This window comes from Mus caroli, chromosome 5 (genome assembly GCF_900094665.2).
Source record: "Mus caroli chromosome 5, CAROLI_EIJ_v1.1, whole genome shotgun sequence".
NCBI lineage: Eukaryota > Metazoa > Chordata > Mammalia > Rodentia > Muridae > Mus > Mus caroli.
The window spans coordinates 45,886,058-45,911,871 of record NC_034574.1 but is presented as its reverse complement, the minus strand read 5'-3'; the positions used below and the strand labels follow the sequence as shown (position 1 = coordinate 45,911,871).

The 25,814-nt window shown below is 42.4% G+C and overlaps 1 protein-coding gene and 1 long non-coding RNA gene across 2 annotated transcripts in view; one reads left to right on the top strand and one right to left on the bottom strand.

Moving 5' to 3' along the window:
- Ppargc1a (PPARG coactivator 1 alpha) overlaps positions 1 to 25,814 on the top strand; it is a 662,401-nt gene that overhangs the window by 158,141 nt on the left and 478,446 nt on the right. The window lies entirely within an intron of this gene.
- On the bottom strand, positions 19,139 to 23,841 carry LOC110294153. The gene is made up of 3 exons (XR_002377919.2): positions 23,799 to 23,841; positions 22,909 to 23,040; positions 19,139 to 19,285 (listed from the first exon to the last, which is right to left on the bottom strand). It is a non-coding gene; the product is annotated as an uncharacterized LOC110294153 (long non-coding RNA).

The following is a 25,814-nucleotide window of genomic DNA, read 5'->3' as shown; positions in this document are numbered from 1 at the left end:
CGCATTAGGGACCAAATGCATTCTGGCTTAAATAAGTTTAGAATTTTTGTGTATATATGTAGTCATAGGATTATGTGAGTGTTTGTGCACACATGTCTGAAGGCCAGAGAAAAATATCCTATGCTTTCCTCAATTGCTTTCTACTTTATTTTGAGACATGGTTTCTCATGGAACATGAACCTCACCACTTGACTAGTCTGACTGGGCCATAGGCTCCCAAACTCCTCCTGCATTGGATGTCTTCAGAGCTGGGATAACAGACACATGTCACAATACCCCAGCACCCAGTAGGTGCTGGGGCTCTGAACTCAGGACCTCACATTTGCATGCCAAGCACCTTAGTGACTGAGCTATTTCTTTTTCTTCATGATTTAAAAACCTCTATTAATAATAGTTAGAAATAAGCTCTATATTGGTAATACTGATGTGGTAGCTCCAGTGTTTATCAAGGACTCAGATTGCTTCTGTCTCTTTCCTCTCTGATCTGTAGTGTGTCATCTTTTATTGTTAAGATAACTGCAGAATCTGCAGCCATTATTTTCCAATGGTGGGGGGAGTGTTTTTTTTGTTTTGTTTTGTTTTTTTTTTGTATAAAGAGGTTATCTCCAATTTATTTCATTTTTAAAAGTAGTTTCTTGGCCATCCCTATGACCTCTGCTTGCATTCCATTGGCTGAACATCTGCCCACCACTAGCAGCAAGAGGAGCTGTGAAATATAGCTTGAACTGGGTACCTTGGTGCTTCAAATAAAATTACAGCTTTATTATTAAGGACAAGGCAGGAGTGACTCTTAGCTAGGTAGATGACTTATCTAATAGATATTAGGTAGTGGGTGTCTGTCACATAGAAACTGATGGATCCATTTAGCTAGAAGATTACTGCAGATGTCAGTGTACTGCCAGACATCAAATGTAAATAAATTTATCTAACTGGAAATTGATATTATCCATTTATAGTTATGTATGTGGGTGTCTATGCATACTTATTTTCACACATATTTTGATATATGCTTATACAGCACCTCACCATATAAGCACATATCCATGCCAATTATGTCTCCGTCATGTAAGTTTTTAACTTTGGCAAAAATGCTAGTTGGAAAAAATCTCATTGCTAAAAAGGATGAAAAAAATAAAAAAGACATAAAGGCATTTGTAATATGATCTTGCTTTATCTATAGACAATGAAGACCTACATGTAGAAATGTGCAAATTGATCAATAGTTTAAAAATATAATGTCACAAGTAAAAAGTGCCAACTGCTCTTTAGAAGGAAGCTGTGTAGACAAGGAAAGCAGGAGAGCTGAGACTTGAGGCTCACCTCCCCTCGTCCCATCTCATCAGGCCTGACCTTTAGAAGGCTCCTATGAGCTGGGGACCTTCATCAGATTGGAAATTATGAATCAGGCCAAAGCTTCAGTTGAAGCTATGAAAATGCTTAATTTTCACATCACAAACAAAACTCTACATGATTTTCTGCTTCAGACTATCATTCCAGCACACATGGTTCCGGTAGATGAGGTGAAATACACAGCCAATATACAAGAATTTTATATTGCAGAAAATGGGACTTTCTAGCCTGGATCATGGCTAAAGTGATACTATTCATACTGTAGATCAGATGGCCCTTTTCTGAAGGATCAAAACATTCTAGTTTGTTGTTTCCTTTGTGGTGGCATCTAATACCAGAGCCATTCATATATTTGGGTAGGGATGAATCAGAGATGCCCTAAGCCATGAAGATTTGATGGGAAATCAATCCATGTTCAAGTGACCATTTACATAAGTGCTAGCTTTTCCCTCATCTGGGTTAGACTAAAGTGTAGCCAGCCCACAGTTGTTAGAGTCTGCATAGCAAGCCTTGCTCTTTAACCTAGGCAAAGCTGGGTAAGGTGGTTAACCATTTCAGTCCTTTCAAGAAACTCTAGTCAGCAAATTACCACCCTAGAGCATTCTGCAGTCTTAGGAAGCCCATCTGCTTGCTTCTAAATGCCTTCTGTCACAACTGCTTAGGAAAAAAAAAAGTTCATGTACAAGATGTAGACTTTGACCATTGGCATGTCAATATACTTTATGTTCTATCACAAATATGACTTCAGTGAATAAATTTTATTAGCAAAAGTTGCATTCATCAACCGGAGCCTGTGGTCAGCAGAGGCTATCTGTGCTGACAAAGGAAGAAATCAAGGATATAATTTAAAGCTAGGCCCTTAGAGGGGATCTATAATAAGGAGGATAAAATTTTCTCTGCAGCTGTTCTTTGTGTTCGGTCTGTGTATTTATTTGGCCATGACTCTTGGCAGCATGTGTGGTTCATTTTGGGTGTGGAATATTTTATCTCTTTCATGATAATGAGACCCATGGATTCAGTTGACTCAATTCTGTACATCTTTTTTTACTGTGCCATCCACCAGTGGCCTATTAGCTGCTCTATAACTGTAGCAAAAGGGGTTGTTTTGGCTCTTATCATTAAACATTTAGTGTGCACATTTATTAAACACATATGTAGTATAAACACTGCTCTACAGAAGGGAGGGGTAAGTACGTTGAGATGTTTACATTTTGAGAGTAAATTTTTATGATAGATACTAGTAAAACCCAAGAACTTTATAGGGACTCTGCCTCATGGACATCTGTTTGTAGGTTTTATTTTACATGTCCAACTGAACATTTTAAAAGCCACACTTTACTGAGACACTACACATTTTTCTCTTACATTGTAAGCTTGGACAGGGACATTTTTGGTGATTTTTCGGTGCCTGTCCCAGAATCTAGTATCTGTATGTGCCTACTTAACAGTTGAAATGGGATAGATTGTTGTGGAGGCCAAATACCATCATCAGGAGAGGTAGGCCATGTTGTCCAAAACATAGTGGGCAGTGGCAGTTACACACACACACACACACACACACACACACACACACACATCAGTGATGGAAAGATGATCCACATTTATGGAGTAGTAACAGTGTGGTGGACACAATTCTAAACCATTTACATAAAACTTAATCCCCACAACAACTCAATGAGACACTTGGTTTTATCATTTTGTTCTATAGACAAGGAAGGTGAGACTACATGCTTAAGTAGCTTTTCCAAAGTTATATAGTTAATAAGACTCAGAGCCCTGGAAAAGCCAACTCGGCCTGAACCTGGAACTATAATTCATTATTGAAATCCCCATCTAATGTTTTAGTCTGCCTATATAACTGTCTTCTTTTCTTTCTTTTTTCTTTTTCTTTTTCTTTTTCTTTTTCTTTTTCTTTTTCTTTTTCTTTTTCTTTTTCTTCTTTTCCTTTTCCCTTTTCTTTTTTCTTTTTTGTTTTCGTTTTCTTTTTCTTTTTCTTTCTTTTTCTTTTTCTTTCTTTTTCTTTTTCTTTCCCTTTCCTACCATTCTTTCCTCCATGTTCTCTTCTCCTCTTGGTCATATGTCTTTCTTTTGCATTCATTTGGTAAAACTACCTGGTTTTAGTTCATTTACACGGGCCTCAAGATTGAGACTGGACCATTCTGAGCTTCTCTACCAGATACTAGAAAGGGAGTGTCCTTGGCGCTGAGTAGGCACGGCAGAAGGTGGGTGATCAGGAATTGCATTGCTCTTCCACGTGGATCCCCTGAGCTAACTTTTGTTCTTGAGGCAGTTTTGATACTCTCATCTTTCTTTTAGCCTATGTGTTTCCACATGGCTTTGCATTTCTGCTTTGTAAAGAAGTACAATATTTAGGTGTACTTTGCCAAAAAAACCTTTGGTTCCATGCATCCATAGTGGTTGACCCGAAACTTTGTTGATGTGGCAGGGGGGTGTGCTCATTCTTACTAATCATTTTGCCTCCAGTTCTATGGGTAGAGCACAGTAGAGAGTTTGGGATTCTGTCTTCCTCTCTACAAATAGCATTCACATCCAATGTTTGAGTTAAATAAAAACACAGGACTCTCACTTTCTCCTCTCTCAAAGTTCATATGTATGCATGCACTTTCCCTCGTTTCTGGGATGGAAACAAACACATTGATGTTTCTTGACCTTCTGGCAGCAAATCCTTTTATATCTCCCTTTGAATTGGTCCTTTTCTTCTAGATATGAAGGCTATTATACAAGAGGAATGCATTCTATCCATTGGTTTGTATCAGGTGCTACAGTTACTCCCACCATGGCTCATGGGGGCAAATCATGCTTGTATATTAAGATGAGAGTAAAAGCTATGAAGGACTTGTGAGTGTGAAAGAGATGCTTTCAAAGTACGTTCCTGTGAAGGCATCACAAGGGCATCACAATGGGTCAGAAGATGGGGCTGTGTGGGAGAGGAACTTTGAGATCATGGGTTTGACGTACATATCAACTTCTTGTTTCTGGAGAATCTCTTCACCTCTGCCTCATTTCTTCCTTCATGACATCAAGGTTGTAATGGTTACCTTCTACCTGCAGTGTGTAAGGTTTTTACTGAATGCCACTCATTATTTACAATAGTGATCTGATGCTCAAATCTAATGTGTTAGTATCCTGTGAGAGCTTTGACATGCCTTTGTGTCTTTCATTTGTTCTGCCTCAGTGTATTTGTCTTGATGACTGAGGTCTCTTGTCATGTATCTTCTTCCTTTCCCTCTACCCGAATCAGTCCCCAGATCTAACATGGTCGTTTACAAGGGATATGTGCAAAATTCAAAACTGAGAAGCAAACAAACACCAAGGAACAGTGAGATAGGAGGGTATGTCCTGGGTAACAAGCCAAGTTTTCATATGCATTTGGTCATTTTCACTTAGCTGGGTGACACTGGACCCATCCTTTCAGGTAGCTAAGCATTAAACAATAACAACAACAACAACAAAAACAACAACACTCAAGCCTCAAAGGGAAGGGAGGACCACATGAGCTCATGATACAAAGCCTATTACAGTAGATTGTCTCATTTACAACCATTTTTGGCTTGGAATGTGATTAGGCTCCACTGTAAGTGCTATCTCACAGGCACACCCAGGTCAGATATGAACAGATGGTTAAATTACTGGTCGTTCATTATGTCAGAATGAAGTCCATGACCTAAAATTTTGAGTGCATCAAGCAAGTATCATCTAACCTCATTGATACATTTCAAGAGGTAACCCTTTATTTTACACAAGTTGCCAACAAGACATGACTTCTTGTCTCCTTAGGAGTAATCTAAAAAGTTCAGTGAGAAAGTTGCAAGTTGAATATATGTGATACTCATAAACTTTGGTTTCAGGTAAAGAGTGGAAAGTACAAGTATATTCCATTAAATATTTAAAAATATTTAACATTTAAATTCAAGTGGATATTCTGTATGCATGTATGCATGGGTCTGTACATATGAGTATATGGGCACATATACATTTGTGTATATGTTTGTTTTTCTTCTCTGAACCTGGCAACCTTGTTTGGAGTTTACACAGCAACTCCTCTATTAATTTGGCAGAGGAAGGTAAGAGCAAACGTCATAGATGAAGTTGAATTTTTCTCCCCATATCTGATGTTCAGAATTCGGTCCATTATTTCTCCTGATGCCTTTCCCACAAATTCCAGTAGGATCCTGTTTAACCTTAATTTTGTGTTCATCTATTTTAATCCCATTCATCAGATGAATAGCATTCACTGATTCTATTTATATATGCTCTATTTATAACTACTGCGAAAGAGAGGAGATGTTTGGCAGAGAAAACAACTCTTATTTAGCAACTGGTAAACGTCAGGAGAGGTTTTGGCTTCAATAAACATCTCTCAAAGTTGTGATGCAGGGGAAGGGAGGATTGCCATCATGTTCCTTGTAGGCAAACTGGGAAAGTGAAAACAAACAAAAACTACGCCACACTAGTGAACAGAAAGAGCTTGCTATTGTCTTTGTACAGTCACCGGAGACTGCCTGCTGCTCAACTCCAACACTCAAGGGATTCACTAAACAGATTTGCACTAACTGGAAAGGTAGCTGGGTTGAAACCAAAAGCCTTTGAGTGACCACAGAAATGCTCTCTCTGTCTCTCCCTCTTTCTCTTCCTCTTTCTTTCTTTCTTTCTTTCTTTCTTTCTTTCTTTCTTTCTTTCTTTCTTTCTTTCTTTCTTTCTTTCTTTCTTCCTTGCTTCGTATCATTTATAGCCTCAGAAGCACCATATTCATTCCCAGAGACTTCAGAACTAAAAGCTCATAAAAATTAATCTTTCTATGGGGAAACTCTAACATACATTTTGAAGATACTACCCACATGTTATGAGCATCAAAGTACCACTCAGCTCAAATTTTCTGGGCATCAGCTATGTACCAGGAAAGGCCCTGGCAATATTAAAACAATTATGTTAATAACTAGCACTGTTATACGTTTTCTGCTCCCAAATTCAATTGTAAGTGTCCAATGTAAATTGACCCATTGCATTTATATGTCTATCCATCATGTCATTGATAGCATAGAAATAGCTTCAGTTTTGCCACAAGCCTAAGAAAATGATGAAGGAAGGAGATTGAGGAGATTTTCTTATCCAGGCTTTTGGTTTGAGTTCAAAAGAAATGGCATAATAATAATAATAATAATTATTATTATTATTATTTGCCTGTAACAGTCAGAAAACAATTCAAGGTGATTTGTAATACCAGAATTTAGAGCAAGAGAAGGGAACTTGGTGACAAAACTTATTCTAGAAAGCCCAAAGGAAAAGCTAGAGTCCCGGAATTAGGGTTGAAGGAAGCCTGGGCTTGAGGTGATTGAGAGGCCCAGGGGTAGAGAAGAACATGCTGGGAAGTAGGGCTGCTAGTCATGACAGGTTACATTTGCGCAGCTTCTCTGCAGAGTGTGTTGAGGAGATGGAGCATCAGACCCAGGGTACCACTTATTTCTAACTGACATTTTCCATAGAGCAGTGGACAGCTTTCCTGACCTGTTATCTCTTCATACTCCCCTTTTCTCAGAAGGGATCAGGATTGGCATAATCAGGTCATTCCAAAGAGCTTGCAACAGTTGCCTCTTCCAGTGCTGGAAGTGTTTGGCGAATGGTTATTTTGTGCCTGGAGATTAGAACGTGTTCTTCTGGGGTTCACCAGCGTGCAGGAGCCAGAACTTGGACGAGCTCCTATGACAATCCTTGGTGGAAGCTAAGTTTCTTGAGACATCTTGGTGCAGATGTATCTGTCATATCCTCCTGGATCTGTGTCCTCCTTGTGATCTGGGCCCCTCCCTTCTTTACCGACTTCTCCTGTTCTCTGAGGATGCATGGCATCTCCGGCTGGTTTTCTGTGGCTGTCATACTAACCCCTTTCTTCTTTGGTACTCAGAGGAGCCTAAAGGAGCTCTCATAGATGCTCTAGCCATTTCCTCCTCAAATTCACTATGTCTTCATTTCTTGCATTCTCCAAAGAATTCTCTCTCTAGCCCTTTCACTCTCCACTGGTTTTGTACCAGATGTTTCTCTCTGACTTGCTGCTTTCTTCCAGCTTCTTTTCTCTTTTAATTAATTTACTTATCCTTCATGACTGCTGGTTTCTACTGCAGCTACAGCAGCCTGAGTTCAGCTTCAGAGTTCAAGATGGTTCAGATCACGGGCTTTGAAGGCATCTGGGTTTGGCACAGGAACCAGCTGGTTCTACTGCTTCAGTAACCATGTGTTTGCAGACAAATCAGCTTCAGCTTTCTGAACCTCAGTGTTCTCATCCTGGGATAAGAGCCATGGAGTCCTCAGTATCCTGCCTAACAGGGAACATGCACCAGAGAATGGCAGTTATGGGTTAGTATCCCTTATTTAGCAACATCCTAGATGGTATCAGGTTCAAGAAATTCTGCCTGTTCCCTGCCCCCCAACCAAGTGTAATAGCCAGAGATAAATATTAAGTGTTTTCCTCTATAATTCTCTCTCTCTCTCTCTCTCTCTCTCTCTCTAACTAAAGCCCACCCTTTTGTCTAGATTAGCTGTTCACCATCCCCAGTCCTGGCTTTACAAATGCTCTCTACTTCATCTGGCTTTTATATGGGTGTGGTGGACCCAAAATCTGATATTCCTGCTTCTATAGCAAGCACTTCACCCACTGAATCAGCTTCCAGCCCCCCAAAAGTACTTTTAAGCAAGTACACTGTGGATGCATTTTCTTAGAATGTTGCACATGACCCCTTGTCTACCACAAAACCAAGATAGGGAAAATGGTGGGAAGTAGTTCATTTATTATGTCATTAAGATACACACACACACACACACACACACACACACACACATCTATATATAGAGAGAATGTAATTTAAAGTTTAATCTTTAAAGTTTTTTGAGGCTGAGTCTCACTTGAAAGTCTAGGCTGTCTGGGAAATTTTCACATAGCCCCTATTGGCTATGAACTTCTCCATCTGTGTCCTGTGCACTGGGATTGCAGGTGTACACCACCATTCGAGGGGGGAGAATTTTAAACAGGGAAGAGGTTTTAGACTCAGGGACTTGGGTTTATTAGAAAAAGCAAAGAAGAGCAGCTTGTTAGACAGAGAGACACCTGTCCTCATGGGATGCATTTGGCTTCTGGATGGAATACATTAGAGAGACTGGGAGGAGAGAGCACATAAGGGCCAAAGTGCTGACTTGAGAGGCAGAAAGTGGGGTAAGACCCAGATGAAAAGGAACATAGTGCCAGCAAGTAAGAAGGGACGGACACAGATGTGCTCGTTAAGAGGAAAGCATAGATGATGAGGCCAGATTTTGACTATAGCTATGACTATAGCTTTGTTGAAAAAAAATAACCAAAGGGAAAAAGAGACACAGAACTAAATTTTAGTCAGTATGACTCAACTAAAACGGTGACAGGCTTTGTGTCATATCAAATAGATTTCAAAATGAGAACCCCATGGGATAGCAAGAAAAGGGTGTAACTGAGGATCCCCAGGGCTGAGTCATTAATTGACATATGTTTGCACTTCACTTCATTAAGTGCCTACTGTGTGCTAAGCACAAGTCTACAAAGTAGAGATATGAGCCAGCATGGCAAAACCCTGTCCTCTTGGAGGTCATACTGAGTCCAGACCAAAAGTCAGGAGTTTTGACATGGTGTCTTGTTCAGAATTCACGTCAGTTGTGTTACATCATGCCTTAACTCAAGGAGAAAGATGTTACAGTTGCCACATTATCAATGAGGAAAATCGAGAGACTAAAGAAGATGACATGGGAGAGAGCAGAAGGCTGTGACTTGAATTTTGTAGGACATTCACCAGTGAAGCTGCAAGGAAGTGGAGGGACAGGATAGGCCAGTATCTGGGAGAGAGACAGAAACTGGAAAGTCATGGTCACTGTTCAGGTGCCCTAGGAAGTTAAACAGAATAAGAGTTGAGGAGATAGCCCAGGGCTTGGTGCAGATGACACTCTTGATGTCCCCATGGCCAGTCTGTCTGGTGAACACAAGTATGTGCTGGGGTCTCAGAGTGCTCCCCACATGCAGGAATGTCTAGTGAGAAAACAGACAGAGCAGCATGCTCATTGCACTTATGAGAGAAAGAAGGAAATCAAAGCACCGGCTTATAAACACAACACCTGAGGTTGTTTGTTTAGAGTGGAAAGAGTGTCTATGAAGGCAGGTGCAGAGGGGAGAATGGGAGGCTGACACAGAAGAGAAATGCAACAACTCAGGTGGCTGGTGACAGATGGGCAATCTTGGGTGGGAGGGCTGGAAGGAAAATGTCCAGAGAGGAGATGTAAAACCAGGCTTTGCATAAGGAGAGGAATGTATAGTGGGCAGAGGGGTGGGGCCTCCGACTTCACAGGGCTTGCTTTTGTGCTGAGCGGTAGATTCCATGGTATCAGGTGCAACCTCTCAGCAAAATGGCTTGGGGGGATGAAAAAGAGGGAGAGAGGCTTGCCAGGGAGTCCCTGGGGAACCCGCCTAAAAGAACTCACTGTGGGTTGGTCCCATTGCTAGTATGCACCGTTGCTGACTTATTTACTCAGGATTTTAAAAATAGCCATTTCTCTCATCCTGTTGGTGCATGTCTTGCTCCCGTAGAAGAATGCTGGTGATATTAAAAGGAAATTTGTATTTGCACTTTCGTTAGTCTTTCACATCCTCTTCCTGTCAACTCTATGAGTGTGATAGGCCATTAATCATTACAATGTCACAAAACACATTTTTTCAATAATACTATTCCCTCCCCCCAAGGTTTACCCTTACCATTCTCAGAGATATTTGCATTGGAAATAGCTTTCATTTCGAGCCTTTCATCTTGAACTTTATAGTTATTGTCGGGACTACCACTCCTTAGTTGATAATTGGTTTTGGATGCCTGTTATAGGATTTGAAATCTCCCAAAGGAACTCTAGAAAGCGGTGGTTTAGGCCCATGAAAAGACCCCAAGGTTTTGAACAGAACACACCATATGGCCTTTCCCAAGGACAATTTGTCCAAAGTCTGGAGGTTAAGAAAGCCATGTAGGGCCATAAATACAGTAGAGAGGAGCTCTTTTCCTGGGGTCATAAGGCAGAGGGGCATGAGCTGTTGTGTGCTTTGAAGGATGAAGTTCATGTAGCAAACCCAGTAGGCTCATGCGTGCAGCTCAGGATTGGGGTCTGAATATGGGACTAGCCTGAGAACTGGAATGGGTTGAAAGCTTGAAACAATGAAGACACACACACACACACACACACACACACACACACACACAGAGAGAGAGAGAGAGAGAGAGAGAGAGAGAGAGAGAGAGAGAGAGAGAGAATATCCTAGTCTCAGCCCATAGAAATGTTTCACTGGATAGTGGGGATGGTTTGTCAATGGACAGAAAGGAAAGGGTGGATGCTGTGGTCAGTGGACTGCTTTCTCTTCTGTTCGATAGTGACTAAGGCTTCTGTATGGTGGCATTTTCTCCTCTAATTTATTTACCTACCCAGGTTTTTGCTAAGTGTGTGGATGTTACTAAGTACTTAAGGAATTCCAGATGGTGTAATATGGCCAATCATTTCTTTGGAAGTAGTACCACTCTTTTTAAAATTGCTACCCTTTTAATTCTGCCATCTGTATCCATCCATTGGAAATATACAAGTTGGAAACATATTTCTCATATGCATGTGTGTGTGTGTGTGTGAGTGTGAGTGTGTGTGTGAGTGTGTGTATGTGTGTGTGTGTTTGTGTGTGTGAGTGAGTGTGTGTATGTGTGTGTGAGTGTGTGTATGTGTGTGAGTGTGTGTGTATGTGTGTGTGTGAGTGTGTGTGTGTGAGTGTGTGTGTATGTGTGTGTGTGCTCGCACACATGTGCATGAAAAGGAGGAGGTAACTGAGAATTTCACTAGTCAGATCCTGGAGACATTGGTTGGGTACCAGGGCATTAGTGCTGTTGCTCCTTTGCTAATCGTGGTATTTACTTGATGTTTTAACTCCCCAGTCTTGGATGGCAGAAGAGAAAGCATCTGTATTAACAATAAAATAACTGTCAAGTCACGTTGTGTCTGTGCTCTTGGCTTTCAATAACTAAAGAGCCAACATCAAGTGCCTTAAACACCAGAGGAGCTTATTGTCTTATAAAGCAGACAGAAGTATGTAGCCTTCAGGATGCTTCTCCCAGACCCATGCTCTTTATGTATCTGAATATGGATTTGAGCCTTTTAAGAAGCCACTGGTGCTAAACTAGGGAGATTCGTTCCCTTGGAGACTTTTGCTTTTGGTCATATTGGCTTCTAGTTCGTAGAGAACATTCCAACAATGTCCAAAACAGCGTTCCCTTCCTCACAAAAGAATTATGCCACCCCAACCATTAAAAAGCCTTTTCTTAAAATAATAGACTATGGCAGGAAATGGTATGATGCCATTTCGGGGGTTGGGTAATAGTGAGTCTCTTGTCTCAGGTATCCTCAGCCACACTCCCTTGATTGCTGACTATTAGGGAGGCCAGTGCACTGTTGTTGTCTATGGAATGGTCTGTGTAAGGAAATTTGGAAGTGGACCTTCTTATTCTTGCCAACAGCCCCATCAGTGAGCACTGGCCTGACTATCTCCTAGGCCAGCATCTTGATGGTGGCCTTGCATCTGAGCCTGTTTGTTGTCTTGCCTCTGCTAGCTCTGAGATGCCTGACCTACCAACACTGTGGGATGTTTGTTATTAAAATGCTGAATCTGGGTGACTTGTTATGTGGCATCGGACAACTCACATATAAGGAACCCAGGGCCGGATGCTTCTAGAACTGGCTCAGAGATTTATGATCTCATCCAGGTGTGGCACTTGCTGTGCCTGCATCTTACCTTCTGCAAGTTCAAGTTGCTCCTCACGATCATAGGTACATACAGGCCTCAGATACATAGGCAAAGAAAAGATTCTTCTTCTTAGCTATATTTTTAAATTAGGAGTGAAAACTTTTCTCTAAAGACATCAATGGCTCCTTCTCATGGGGATCCCCGTGGTCCTCGGTAAGACAGGAACCAGCGGCTCAGTTGTGAGACAGGCTGAGAAAGTAAATATTAAGCATTTCCAGTCTCTGTCATGATAAGTCCTTTTTTTTCTTTTTTAATCATTGAGAAAGAACGACAAGGTTGAAGAAGAGAAAACACGATGCTTTATCTTCTGTGACCAGGAACGGGTAGCTTTAGATAACTACTTTCTTGGTGAAAACAGCCATATCTTGATTCAAAGTTCTGATGAGGTCTCTATGCTCCTGGTGCTCTGATAATCCTATGGATCCCTCCTGGTTAATTCTTTAGTTCAAAAACTCAAATACTTTACATGACGACCAGTGCTGTGTTGCAAAGCAGTACACTACACTGGAAATACAGACAGGAATCTCTACTGCCATTAGCTGTCAGTGTGTCTGCAGTTCTTATTTGACCATCTACTGCGATCAGTTTTGATCACAGCCCAAATAAAGCATATCTTAGTCAGGGTTTCTATTCCTGCACAAAACATCATGACTAAGAAGCAAGCTGGGGAGGAAAGGGTTTATTCAGCTTACACTTCCACATTGCTGTTCATCACCAAAGGAAGTCAGGACTGGAACTCAAGCAGGTCAGGGAGCAGGAGCTGATGCAGAGGCCATGGAGGGATGTTACTTACTGGCTTGCTTCCCGTGGCTTGCTCAGCTTGCTTTCTTATAGAACTCAAGACTACCAGCCTAGGGATGGTACCACCTACAAGGGGCCTTCTCCCCTTGATCACTAATTGAGAAAATGCCCCACAGCTGGATCTCATGGAGGATTCATTTTCTCAATTGAAGCTCCTTTCTCTGTGATAACTCCAGCCTGTGTCAAGTTGATATGAAACCAGCCAGTACATAGCGTTATTTCTTCTAACTGATTTTTTTTTGAGAATTTTGTATATGAGTCCTGTATTTTCATCATCTCTATCTCCTCTTTAATTCTCCAGTTTCTCCCATGCCTTCCCCCCACTTTATATAGAAACCCCCCGAGTCCATTTGGTGTTGCTCATACATCCACGTTTGGCACTGACCCCTTGGGATTGGATAAGCTGTCAGGGGTCTCATTCGAGAAGACTGTTTTTCTCTCAGTGGCCACTGATGACTTATGGTTCTTCACAAAGGGGTGGGGCCTTGTGAAATTCTTTCCCTCCTCATTGGCACGCTGACTGCTGCTGTCTTTATGCGGGTTTTGCTTAGGCAACTGCATTGCTGACATACCACGGAAGCAGCTTCCTTGTCACGTGGAGAAAAAACATCTTACATCATACTTCCTTGTCCTCTGGCTCTTAAGATCTTTTTTTTTTTTTTTTTTTTTTTTTTTNTTTTTTTTTTTTTTTTTTTTTTTTTTTTGCCACCCTTTTGGTGGCAGTTCCTGAACCTTAGGTATAAGGGTTGCATTATAAATTGGGTACCATTTGTGTCTGGGCATCCCATAGTTACTTATTCTCTGGTAACATTTGACCAGTTGTGTATCTCTGTAACGGTCTCCATTTGCAGGGAAAGGCAGTGTCTTTGATGAGGGCTGAGAGATTCACCTATCAGGCTGACCCCTTCACCATGGCTTTATTCACAGCAGATACTTCCTACAGAGATAGGCTCACATGCAGAGAATTGCTAAAGGAAGATGGGAGAGAGAATATGAGTCTATGTATTTGACTTCTGGCTGCTGGTTGTCCCTCAGGATAATGTGAATAGAATACAGAGCTTCTTTCCCTCGGAATTTGGGGCAGAGGAGCTGAAGAGGGACAAAATGTGGCTTGATGATTTTTACTTTGCCTTAAGCGTTGATGCTCCTGTCTCTGATGCTCTGACCACACTTTTCTGGATGTGGTAGGAAGAACAGGAATATATATGAGGAAGAAACATTATAAATCCAGTGGCTAAATAAAAATTATGCCTTAGAAATAGAGGCCCAAGTAGACATATGAATTGTCAGAGTAGGTCACTTAGCAGACAGGCAGGGGGTGCACATATTAGATGGTGGGATTAGGAGAGAAACATTCAAATCTTAGCACTGTCTCTTATTCACTGTGTGGTCTTGGGCAAGTCATTTAACTTCTTCGAGGCTCAACTCTATAATCTGTAGTTCACAAGGACATGCAGCAGGGCAGGCAAACAGGAATGGTAGCTTTTATTGGGAGTGAGAATCTTGTTTTTTGTTTCTCTTTCTCTAGCTTTTTCTTTAAAGTCTTCTTTTATCTTCTTTGTCTTATTCATTCCTGGTAGTGTCAAGGGTGTCTTACTATGTGGAAAAGGGATTCAAAGAATTTAGGAAGAGAGCATAGACACTAATAGGGGCAAAGGATTACTTTCTTCCATATCTTATGCACATTTGCATTTTGAAAGCAGATGGCTGGATGGGACCAGGCTTAATGCAAAAGGCATGAACCATGGCCTGCAAGACATCAGTGGCTAAACCAAACCAAACAATATAAGACCTCAAACAAGACTGGCCAGATGATATATTCCCTTTATATTGTCATCACCATCGTGATAATCCTTAGAGATTTTTATCATTACCGTACATCATCATAAGCATCATCAGAAACAAGGTCTTGCCATTTTATACAAGCTGGTATTGAATTCTAGCGTTCAAGTAATTCTCCTGCCTCAGTTTTCCATGTCGTTGGGACTATGTGCAGGTGTCACTGCACCTGGCTCTTCTGTGGCCTCTCAAATCTTTTCATTTAGACAAAAGCTTCTTCCCTCTCTGCCCAAGGCTGGCATCGCAATGTCAAAGCTCCCGCTAAAGTGAACACAGCCTCAACTTCCCTCTGCCTCAGTAGATGACTCAAGTTTTTCTCTTTTGAGGGTGAGAACTCTTCTTACCTCAGGGCAGACTGGGATTTTTTTCATTCTTTAAGAAGGGGCAGAGAAGAGAGGGAGAGAGTAGAGCTGTCCCTAAATTTGAAGCATTTGGGGGAACTTGATCCCACCCATTAACATTCAGCTAACACTGGGCAACAGGGTGAGCTGACCTTGTGAGGACCTTTTCTTTCCAAAGTGTCCATTTTCAATGGATGCCCAAGGCTAGAGAAGGAACCCACAGCTGAAAATCGAATGAAGAAAGGAGCGGATTGGATAAGAATACACTCCCTGGCATCTGACTGCCAGGCTGAGGTCTCTAGGCATCCATTCAATAGGCATGACCTTGAACACATCATTTAATTAACCTCTTAAAGCATTGGTTTCTTCATCCATAAAATTGGATTAATAAAATTAATAGTCAACAGTGCTTATCTGAGCTCCTATAATGTATCCAGACCTATTCTCACACATCATATGCATTGACTTATATAATCCTTGCAGCAATCCTGAAGGTCCTGCACTATTTTTCTCATTTTGGATGTATGGAGCTGAGGCCCATTAGGGTTGAGTGACTTGCCAAGGTCACAGTGCTAGTTAGAAGATGCACCAGGAGGTCACCATGTGGTACACATAGCTGCCCTTGGTCTTAGCTGTTTCTCCGCCTTGGCTTCACAGTATCCCTTTGAAGATGCATTGAGGTGATGCAGGACAAACAGCATAGTGCCCCTGACAGGCAGATTACTGGTGTTCTGATTTGTTTATTATAATTTGTGGAGAAAACATGAAGTGCATTTTAAGATGTCAATGAGTAGAAAAGAACAAGCTATGAAGTCCCTTAGAAATTTCCAGGAAAGATCGAAATAATGTTACTTCCTTATTTTGCATCGTCTTTCAAGTTCAAATGCTAATATTTGAAAGGAACTTCTTAAATATCCGAAGGTGGGTGGCGAAGGCATATGACCCCCATGTTGAATACAAGAAACAGGATGCAGCGATGAGTCAAGAGACTGGGTTGCTCTGTAGCGAAGACTTCTACCCTGGTAGCTTCCTGCTAGACCTAGTGATTACAGAGGGGTGTAGATAGCAGTGAACCTTGCAGCCAAGAATACTCATCTTCCTCATTAGGACTTGATTTTTCGGCACCAACTGCCACCACCATTTCCTGACCATTCCTTTTGTGTATCACAAAACGGTGGCTTGTGGCCAGTCAGGTGTCTCTCCCTTGAAACTGTTGCAAAGGAGAAGTGAAGGCCACCGACCGAGTTAGTTTGTAAGGGCCATAGGAAGTAACAGCCGTATTATTGAAGTTGACCTTCTGTTCAAACCTGTAGCTGTTTCATCAATCACCCACTGTTGGGTCCCCTGAAGGTCAGTCAAATGATTCTGTTAATCGCCTGCTCATTCTCAGGTCCTCGCTTCAGGAGTAATAAATTTTTAAAACTTTTTAAAAAGTGAAAAGTTGGCTGACAGGTGGGTCTGGAAGAAAAATAATCAGCTGGAAGAGCAGTCATTTAGGAGCAGGAGGACGGAGCAAGTGCTGGAAGAGGTAAAGGTTCCTGGTGGCTGAGGAAGACCTCTCTGGGCCACAGAGTGATGGACAGACAAGGACGATGAGGTCTTTGATTTGATGTCATTAGTGCCACGGGTTTTGGGTGTCACTCGGCACAAGGTGGTTCCAGTCCTTAGAGAGATGCTCAGAGCCACATGTGGTAGTGTTCAATGCAGAGTGTGTCACATGGATACATGACAACATCTGGTGGACAAGCTTCCCTGAAAGCTACTGATCTGAATCTCCTGAGTCACATACTATAGTAGTGTCTTAGTTAGGGTTTTACTGTTGTGAACAGACACCATGAGCAAGGCTACTCTTATAAGGACAATACTTAATTGGGGCTGGCTTACAGGTTCAGAGGTTCACTCCATTATCATCAAGGTGGGAACATGGTAGCATCCAGGCAGGCATGGTGCAGGAGGAGCTAAGAGTTCTACATCTTCATCTGAAGGCTGCTAGCAGAATACTGGCTCCCAAGCAGCTAGGATGAGGGTCTTAAAGCCTATACCCACAGTGACACAGCTACTCCAACAAGGCCACACCTTCTCTAATAGGGCCACACTTCTGTAAAATAGTTCTACTCCCTGGGCCTAGCATAAACAAGCCATCACAAGTAGCTTTTTTCTTCCAATTAAAGCTTATCAAGTGATTAAGTTATGTCTGTGTTATTAAAATTGAGCTTCTTTGCTTGTGGAAATAGAAGCTATTATTTGTGAGAAAGGGAAGTAGAGCCACTGACTGGGAGTAGAGTGCAGTGCCTTGCTTGATCACTGCAGTTTGAAGCTTGTGGGCTCTTGTGTCAGAGTGGCTTGAATTCTATCCCTTCTCAGCTGTGTGAATATCGGCTAGTTCCTTAACCTTTCTGAGTCTTACCTTCCTAATTGGTAGGTCGGAATCATCATAATTGCTCTGTAGGGTTGTAATTCCTTTACTCATTTAAAAAATTACTGATGGAATAAACATCTTAAAATAGCATAGAGGTTACAAGTGTAGATTTTTGAAGCAGAGCAATAGTATGAATGCTGTTTTCAATGCTTATGTGAACAGGACACCGAAGCCCTGTGAGAAGCAGTTTATAAAGCTATCAAGAAGAAAAACAAAAAGGACAGGCCTGGGGAGGTGGCTCAGGAGGTGAAGACATAAGGATCCGAGTTTGATTTCACAGCACTGGGTGCAGGGCAGTCATGGTGGCTCAGCCTGTAACCCCTGTGCTGGGGTTAGGTAGACGGGTGGAGATAGAAAACTCTCAGAGGCTTTCTTGGATATAACCAAGTTAGCTGAAAAGCAAGTTTCAGGTTCAGTGAAAGACCTTAACTCAAAACAAAACACAGAAGTGGATGCTCACAGTCAGCTATTGGATGGAACACAGGGCCACCATTGGAGGAGCTAGTACCCAAGGAGCTAAAGGGGTCTGCAACCCTATAGGTGGAACAACAATATGAACTAACCAGTGCCCCCCCTCCCCCCCAGAGCTCGTGTCTCTAGCTGCATATGTAGCAGAAGATGGCCTAGTTGGCCATCATTGGGAAGAGAGGTCCCTTGGTCTTGCAAACTTTATATGCTCCAGTACAGGGGAACGCCAGGGCCAAGAAGTGGGAGTGGGTGGGTAGGGGAGCAGGGCGGGGGGAATTTTGCGGTAGCATTTGAAATGTATATAAAGTTCTGAGTACTGATACTAAGTTGACTGTGTTACTAGAGGCCAGAGTCTGAAAAGCAGACATGCATGTGCCTCAGGCTCTGTTCTCCCATCAAGCTGCACCTCTTTCTCACCTCTCGTTTTGCATGTCAAATAGATGTTTCCTTGGAGATGGGCATAGAAACGGAGGAGGCTGCCTGGCAGCTCACTCAAACAGTGGCTTTTCACCCATGATGACAAATATCATTCTCTAGCCACGGTTGGTCAATGTGGCCTGCCATTACCTAGCCCGAGAGAACGTGGACACAATGTGTCGGGGTATCTTGAGTGATGAACTCCAGGAACCTTTCAAGTTACAGTTGAGAAACATGCCCCAGGGAGCCAGGGGACCAGGAGCCACAAAAGGCACAGACAGGATATCCTCACATAGGCAGTGTAGCGAGTAAAGGGTCATGTGAAATAAAGGCCACGTACTTACTGATTTTTGTTGAACAGTTGCAGATTAAGTCCCATGAAAAACTACTGTCTACTTTCTGTAGAAATCTGTTCTGTAGTAAAGAATATGGCTGTGTGTGCCTCTCTGTCCTCCCTCCCTTCCTCCTCCCTTCTTTGAAGTAAAAGAGCATCCAAGGCCCAGGAGAACAGAGACTCACAGGAGCTGTAAGTCTGTATGGGCGCAGCGTTGAAGCAGGTCATAACACATTTTTGAGAACAAAAACTGTGATCTCCTGCCCTCTCTGCTTCCTGGGAAGTTGGTTTCTTTATTTGGCATTTGTTTAGCATTTATTTACAAAGTTTAGGCAGCAGCTGTGACTTCAGCAGGTACACAGAGAAGAGAGCTAGCCGGCTGCCAAATTCCACGAGTACAAATCAAATGGAGTGCCATGTTTCGCGAGTTCCCGGCATCATGTGAGATTAAACCTTGGACCACGGAGCTGCGATGTGAGAAGAGAGACATCTATTGATCTCTGCAAGCCAGTGGGCAGTTTGAAAGACCAGATCCCTGTCTGACTGGAGGCCCTGGGGCACCCTTTTTGCCCTTTTTGGAAGGAGTCAGAATATGGGGGGCACTGTTTCAGGAAGAGCGCTAGGGCTGGATATTGGTTCTCCGGTTGAATTGGGCTAGGGCTCTCTAATAATAGCTCTCTGAGGAAAAGGCCAATTTGCTCTCCTGCTGGTTTCTAGAATGTTTAAATTCCTTTATCTCAGTGGCCCAGTTATGTACCTTAAGCATATGGGGACTCCAGCAACTATCTGCCCCAAATCACATATCCAGAGCACATTTCTAGCAGCGTGCCATTTTGATGGGGAGCACGGAGAAGGAAGGAGAAGGGGGAGCAGAGGCTGGCCTCTGCCCACATGAGCATGACAGCCAATCATGGTTGCAGGAGGCTGCAGAGGAAGTGACAGTGCCTGAGGGTGCTGCCTGTGCCACTGGAGCTTTGTCACCATCTGAGGCAGGAGTGGGAAGTGAGGAGACCGCATGTGAGTCAGGACAGGAGAGTCTCCCATGCCGGGTTTTGGCTTGTGAATTCTTTGACAACTCCCCACTCCTTTTTGTTTGTTTGTTTAGAGAGCTAGACAGGATTATAACAAATGCTTGGCCCACATCTGAGGGATCCAAGATGGAAAGGGTTGTTTGTTTTCTCTCTTCTTTCTTCTGATACTTGATCATCCTAAATGTCTGTGGTCATTTTCCCACTTCCAAACTCTCTCCTAAGTGACCCAAATGTGGAGTTGTACAAGGAACCCTCAGAAGGTTCATGGTCAGTTTTCCCAGCAGTCTGGCAAATCACTCAGCCTGGCTTTGCTCTCTCTTTGCCCAGCATTTGGCCAGATTCAGGGTCCTCAGTTATCTGCCTGGAATGGTCACGATAACCAACCAAACAAAAGCAAAGGCAGAGGCCACTTTATTGATGAAGTGTGCTGGAAGGAGCAGTATACAGCTTTTCTCTCTTTATCAGAGAAGATCATAGAAATCTAGGATGGGAAGGTAAAAAATGGTTAAATGGTGAAAATGGCTGTCACTGGCCCGAAGTAGTGGAAATGTCAACACCAACGCTTTATTCTGGAAACCATTTCCACTGACTGTTATTGCTGTGGAAAGGAACATCTGGAATCTTCTTGCATGGGTACAGGAGTCACAAGAAGGGATGCAGGAGAGACACTGATGTCAAGCTTACTTGTTCTGAGGCAGAGATGGAGCCATGCAGGCTGACTCCAAGTGTGGATACTTTTAGTAGGGGGCAGTAAAAAATTAATGAGACTCTGTCCTTTCTAATATGAATCCACAGCGTAAGGGAGTTGTCAGTTGGTTGAGTCAAAATAGCACTGCAGTGTGGAGATTTAGACAATCATCCAGGTCAGGGGTCATGAGAACCAAGGGCAATAACTATAGTGGAGGTCACCAAAGGCTTCCAGAGAACAGACAGGTGTCATCAACAACCATGAAGGGCAGAGTGCTGAGTGGATATGAACTTATGGAAAAATGTATTACTTGCCTACCATCTGTTTCATCTCACATGTAGCCCTAAGGGTTGAAATTATAACCTTTTACAATGAGAGAGCAAACTGGAACAGATTCCCAGAGCCTGGGACAAAGCCTGACTCAAAGCTTGTATTCAACAAACATCAAATGAATGAATGAATGAATGTACCTTATTGATCACTGCCTGGAATGCTGGGAAGAATGTAGAGATCTCTTTTTAGATGCTAATGATTTTTTTGCATTAAAAAATTTAAGATAGATATGTGTTTCTGTGACAGCTGCCATCCCAAGTTGCTAAGATAGACTTGGTATGTTTTAGTCTATCTAATTTAATCTCCCTGTAGCCCTGTTTGTTATTCTTCTTTAGAGGGAATGGAACTGGAGATCAGAGAGGGTGAGTTACTCTCTGATGGCACATAGATGGTCACACTTGCTCTCCTGTCTGGCTGACCCTCCAGCCGGCACCCTGCCCCCACCAACCTTCCAAGTCGCATTAATGTTCATAGTTGATTGGAAAGTCAGTCTTTTAAACAAGGGAATAAATGAAATGTGAGAGAATTTTATTTCCCATCAGATTTCCTCTCCCTCTGAGAGATTTATTTCCCAGGATTGTATTTCATGGAGGCTTTTTATGACTAGCTAGATTTATAGGTGATAATCAATAGAGCGCCGAGAGCTGGGTTTCTGTTGCATATACACACTTTTCACAAAGAGCAGGCAGAATGGATCTGCTCAGTTCCCTAGCATCCTAGCTAAGCTGATACCAGGAATCGGGGTGGAGTGGGTGTGGCATGGGAGCTGGCGGGAGGCAGAATCCAGGCTGGTCAGGGTACCGGAGGAAAGAGCAGGGCTTCCTGTCTCTATCTGGGGTAGGCAAACCATCAAGAAGGTCCCTCTGCTAGAAGGGATGTATATGGCTTCTTCATCAAATTCTGAAGGACACCTTGGTAGCTTAGTGCCTCCTAGAACACTTCAGGAATCCTGGGAGTCCTTTGTGCTGTCACAGTGTACTCGGCCTTCCACACCGAGGAAGCTCAGATGACTGACACATGTTACCCATGGGCTCCCTAAGAGGTTGTGTATGATCAGAGAATCATGTGTGTTTCCATGTGTGGGACTGAATCTCCTCCTGTGACTTTGTATCTTGGGGCGGGGGGTCTTCTTCTTGTTTCTCTGTCTAATTTCTATAGACTTCCAGAGTCATCCTATAAGAGAACTAGAGACACTGCTTCTCCCAAGGAGTTTAATTTCAATACCCTCAGAGATCAGAAAACCTTTCAGGCAAAGGAATGAATTGCTAATTATGGGATTCCAGGCTTTTGAGAACTGCGTTTAATCATTTCAAGAGCAAAGAGCTCATCCCAGATGCACCTCACATATGACCACTGGGGCCACTGCTCGCTAAACTTGGAAATACATAGGAATAACCTTACAGCTTCTTCAAAGTTCAGGAGGTCGAGAGCAGGGCTCATGACCTAGACAGGCATGGTTGCAAGAGGACCTAAGGGCTTCGCTCTGTGAGATCCCATGATGCTAGGGACTGCTAAGCCTGCTTTTCTGTGAGAAATGGAAGCAATGGTGTGAGTGTAGTTAGGTCCTAGGTTTGTGTGGGTCTGTGTCTTCTCTCTAGCAGCATGACTGTGAGTTACTACCTAAGCTAAAAACGTGGCTCCTGTGTCTAGAGAAAGCAAGCAGTGGGCATCTTGTGAAAGAACTGAGACTCCTGGATATTCTTTGAGTCACAGGAACTCCAGAGGGAGTGTTGGTTTAGCAGAGGGACAAGCTAAAGTTTCCCATTAGTTATCTACAGACTCCTGGATAGATGAGCACCTCCAACCGCAGGACATAAAATGACTGCTTTTCACAGTGTGTGGTACTTCTGCCTCCTACAGTCCTGTTTCCTGCATTTTGCTAATGTCTCCCTTTTCTTCTGTCTTTCCTCCCTTCATTCTTTCCCTTCTTTTATCTCTAGAGGAAAAAAATCAGTAGGGCACTCAGTATTCAGAGAAGCAGTGCTGTAATTCTCTCCACTAGCCTGTAACATATTATATATCTATGCACATCACTTACACGTTGGTATTGGCAACACAGCTTATAAACGCTGCCATAAAGCTGGGCTCCTCCATCCAGGATGGGAATGGAGTTGTTAAAGACAGCGATGAGGTGGCATCTGTTGGCCAACAGTTTTATGCCGCAGTAGCTCTAAGCAGATAACATTAATAGGAATCACATTTTAGAGTTGTAAATTTGATGTAAAATACTAAATTTGACAATAATTGTATTATAAAGCAAAGATTCTATTTATCAAAGGCTCCTGCCTCTTCTTTGTGTAAGGGGCTCTGAAATTCTTGCTTGTGCCTGCCCCTAGCAATTATCAGACCTTCTCTAAAATTCTGTTTTATTTTTCCATTTTCATAACAACTACATTATGATGTGACATATTTTTTCCAGATATTTTGCTTGAATAAATAAATAGGATATTAAATTCAACTGGGGTATTAGATTATAAATTAGTTCTGTAATAGGCGTCATAATGTTATTTAGATTTTCAGTTTACACAGACCTTGTAGCAACTCCCCAGAGCTATGCTACAGAATTAGAAGTAGATAGAAGTTGATGTAAGAAAATTGGTTTTTGTAATATGCTGATGCCGGTAGAGTTGTACTCTGTGTAAAGGTATTTAAATAGAGCCTTCCTCCTTACTCCATCATGCAGACAAAAGAAGGATAATGACTCCAAATGACAGATTGGTTGATGCTGCTATTGGCCGTGTGTGCAACTAAAATATTTATTTCCCAAACTAAGCAGTACTTACACAGGAAGCCTAAAACCTTAGGTCTCAGGGCAACCTTGTATGGATGGAGATTTCTCCCTCATCCGGCTAGGTAATGATGCAATCTTGTGGCTTGTTTTGGTGACTGCACAGCCCATTAAGTTACATTTAAAGAAAGATGTCTTACCTAGGAGCACCTCGTGGTCACTGAAACCATTAGCTTCTTGAACTATTATTTTCCCAACACAAATAGAAAGCATGTGCATTTAAGAAAAAAAAATGTGTATTTGTCAGGACAGTCCTAATAATGACATAGAGCAGAATTTCTTTCTCTCTCCATCCTCCTCTTTCCCTCCCTCCCTCCCTCCCTCCCTCCCTCCCTCCCTCTCTTCCTACCTTCCCACCCAACTCAGGGTGGATTTGAACTCACAGTTCTTAACTTAGCCTCTTGAGTGCTGGGACCTTTTTCATTGATTGTAATCTAGGACTGGTCAAACTGTAGTGGGTTGAGATGGATCATGCCCACCGCTTGTTTTTGTACAGCTCAACAGCAAATAGTGAGCTTTGCATGTTCAAATAAGTAAGTAAAGTCAAAGGAGGAAGGATACTTCACAACACAGACATGGTAGGAAATTCTGTTTTGGTAAAAGTTTTATTGGAACTTACACATAGTTACACATACATCACCCATGTCTGCTGTTGTATAACAATGGTGGAGTTGAGCAGTTGCCATGGAGACTAGCCTGAAACAGCCACATTTGGTCCTTGGCAAAATATGTTTGCTGACCCCTGCTTTAAACCAAAACAAGGGTGGACTGATATACTGTGGCCACAACAGGAAGTCCCTTGCTAGAAAGTAGTTGAACAGTGAATAGATAGTCTCTGGGATTTCTGGTGATAGTCTTAATTTAAAAAACAAACAAGCAAACAAACAACAACAAAGGTAATCTGTGTAACAATATGCTGTAGGGGATAAGCTCACTTCTGAGTTTTATGGATACCAGAAGGTTGGTGTTCCATGGGATTTAAAAAAAGATGCCTTACAAAGCAAACTGCTGTTTTAGAATCTCATCTACAATTCTACTGAGATGGAAGGCACCTGGGCTCTGCAGGTGAGCCCCAGGTTTGGGGATCTTTACTTCTACACTACACTAGGAGTTAGGAAAGTGTCTGCTTAGGGCCTGGGTTTCTTCACATGTAAACTAAAGTGGGCGGTCTTGGTGACCTCAAAAGTAACCTGTTACCTCTGTGTACCAGCCCTAGCTTGAGAAGGTCCCACTCTCAGGAAAGAATGTGTCTTCTCCCTGGCATCTTCTTAGCTTCTTGCTTCTAAAATTCTGCATTTCATTAAGGGTTCACAAGTCTTGACATGTTTGTAAAGAAAGACACGGCAGGAATTCATATGCCTTGCCTTATAACAAACACGTTGTGAATAACCTATATTTGGAACCCAATTTGTCACAGGGATGCAGGCAGAGTTTTAAGTCTTAGCAGCTTCAGAAATGCAGTATTTTGTTCTTCACGGGAGCTCCCAGGGCTCCCCCACTTTGCACTTTGAAGGGAGTCTTTATTGGAGAAGCCGCTCTCCATTGCCTAAGAAGAGGGGCATTTGCATTAAACGATGCAAGAGATGCATTGTAATTTCATGAGAATTACCCTTTCCAATGAATGTTAGATTAAGAACCAAGTAAAATCCCTTGGAAGTGGCTGGAAGATAAATTAGAGCTGAGCCGCAGTTAGGTAGAACTAAATTTTATTCCTTCCCTTTAAAATGCTTTTTAATTGATTTGGCATACTTTTTAAGTTAATAATGAATACTGTACCTGGGTCTGCATGATCACTCCTGTGAATTAGATCTATGGCGCCTGAAACAGCTTTCTCTTACCGAGGACAGTGATTTTAATGAACAGTCTTTGCTTATTGCACCAATGGAAATGTGTTTCATGGTGGTTCCAGACAGTTCTCTAATTAGCAGTCCAGTCTTTTCGCCCAAATATTTTATCTGAAATGGTATGGAAATGTGGAAAGGGAAGGTGCTTTATCACAATGCTGCGAGGCCTGTTTCACTTTTCATGGAGGTCTTAGAGAGTCTTGCAGGATGTAAGATCCAGAGATCTTAAAAAGATGGAAGTGGATAAACACAAATAGTCTCTGTTGAAATAAGTCTCTTCTCGTGTAGCCTTTCTTCCTTCCTTCCTTCCTT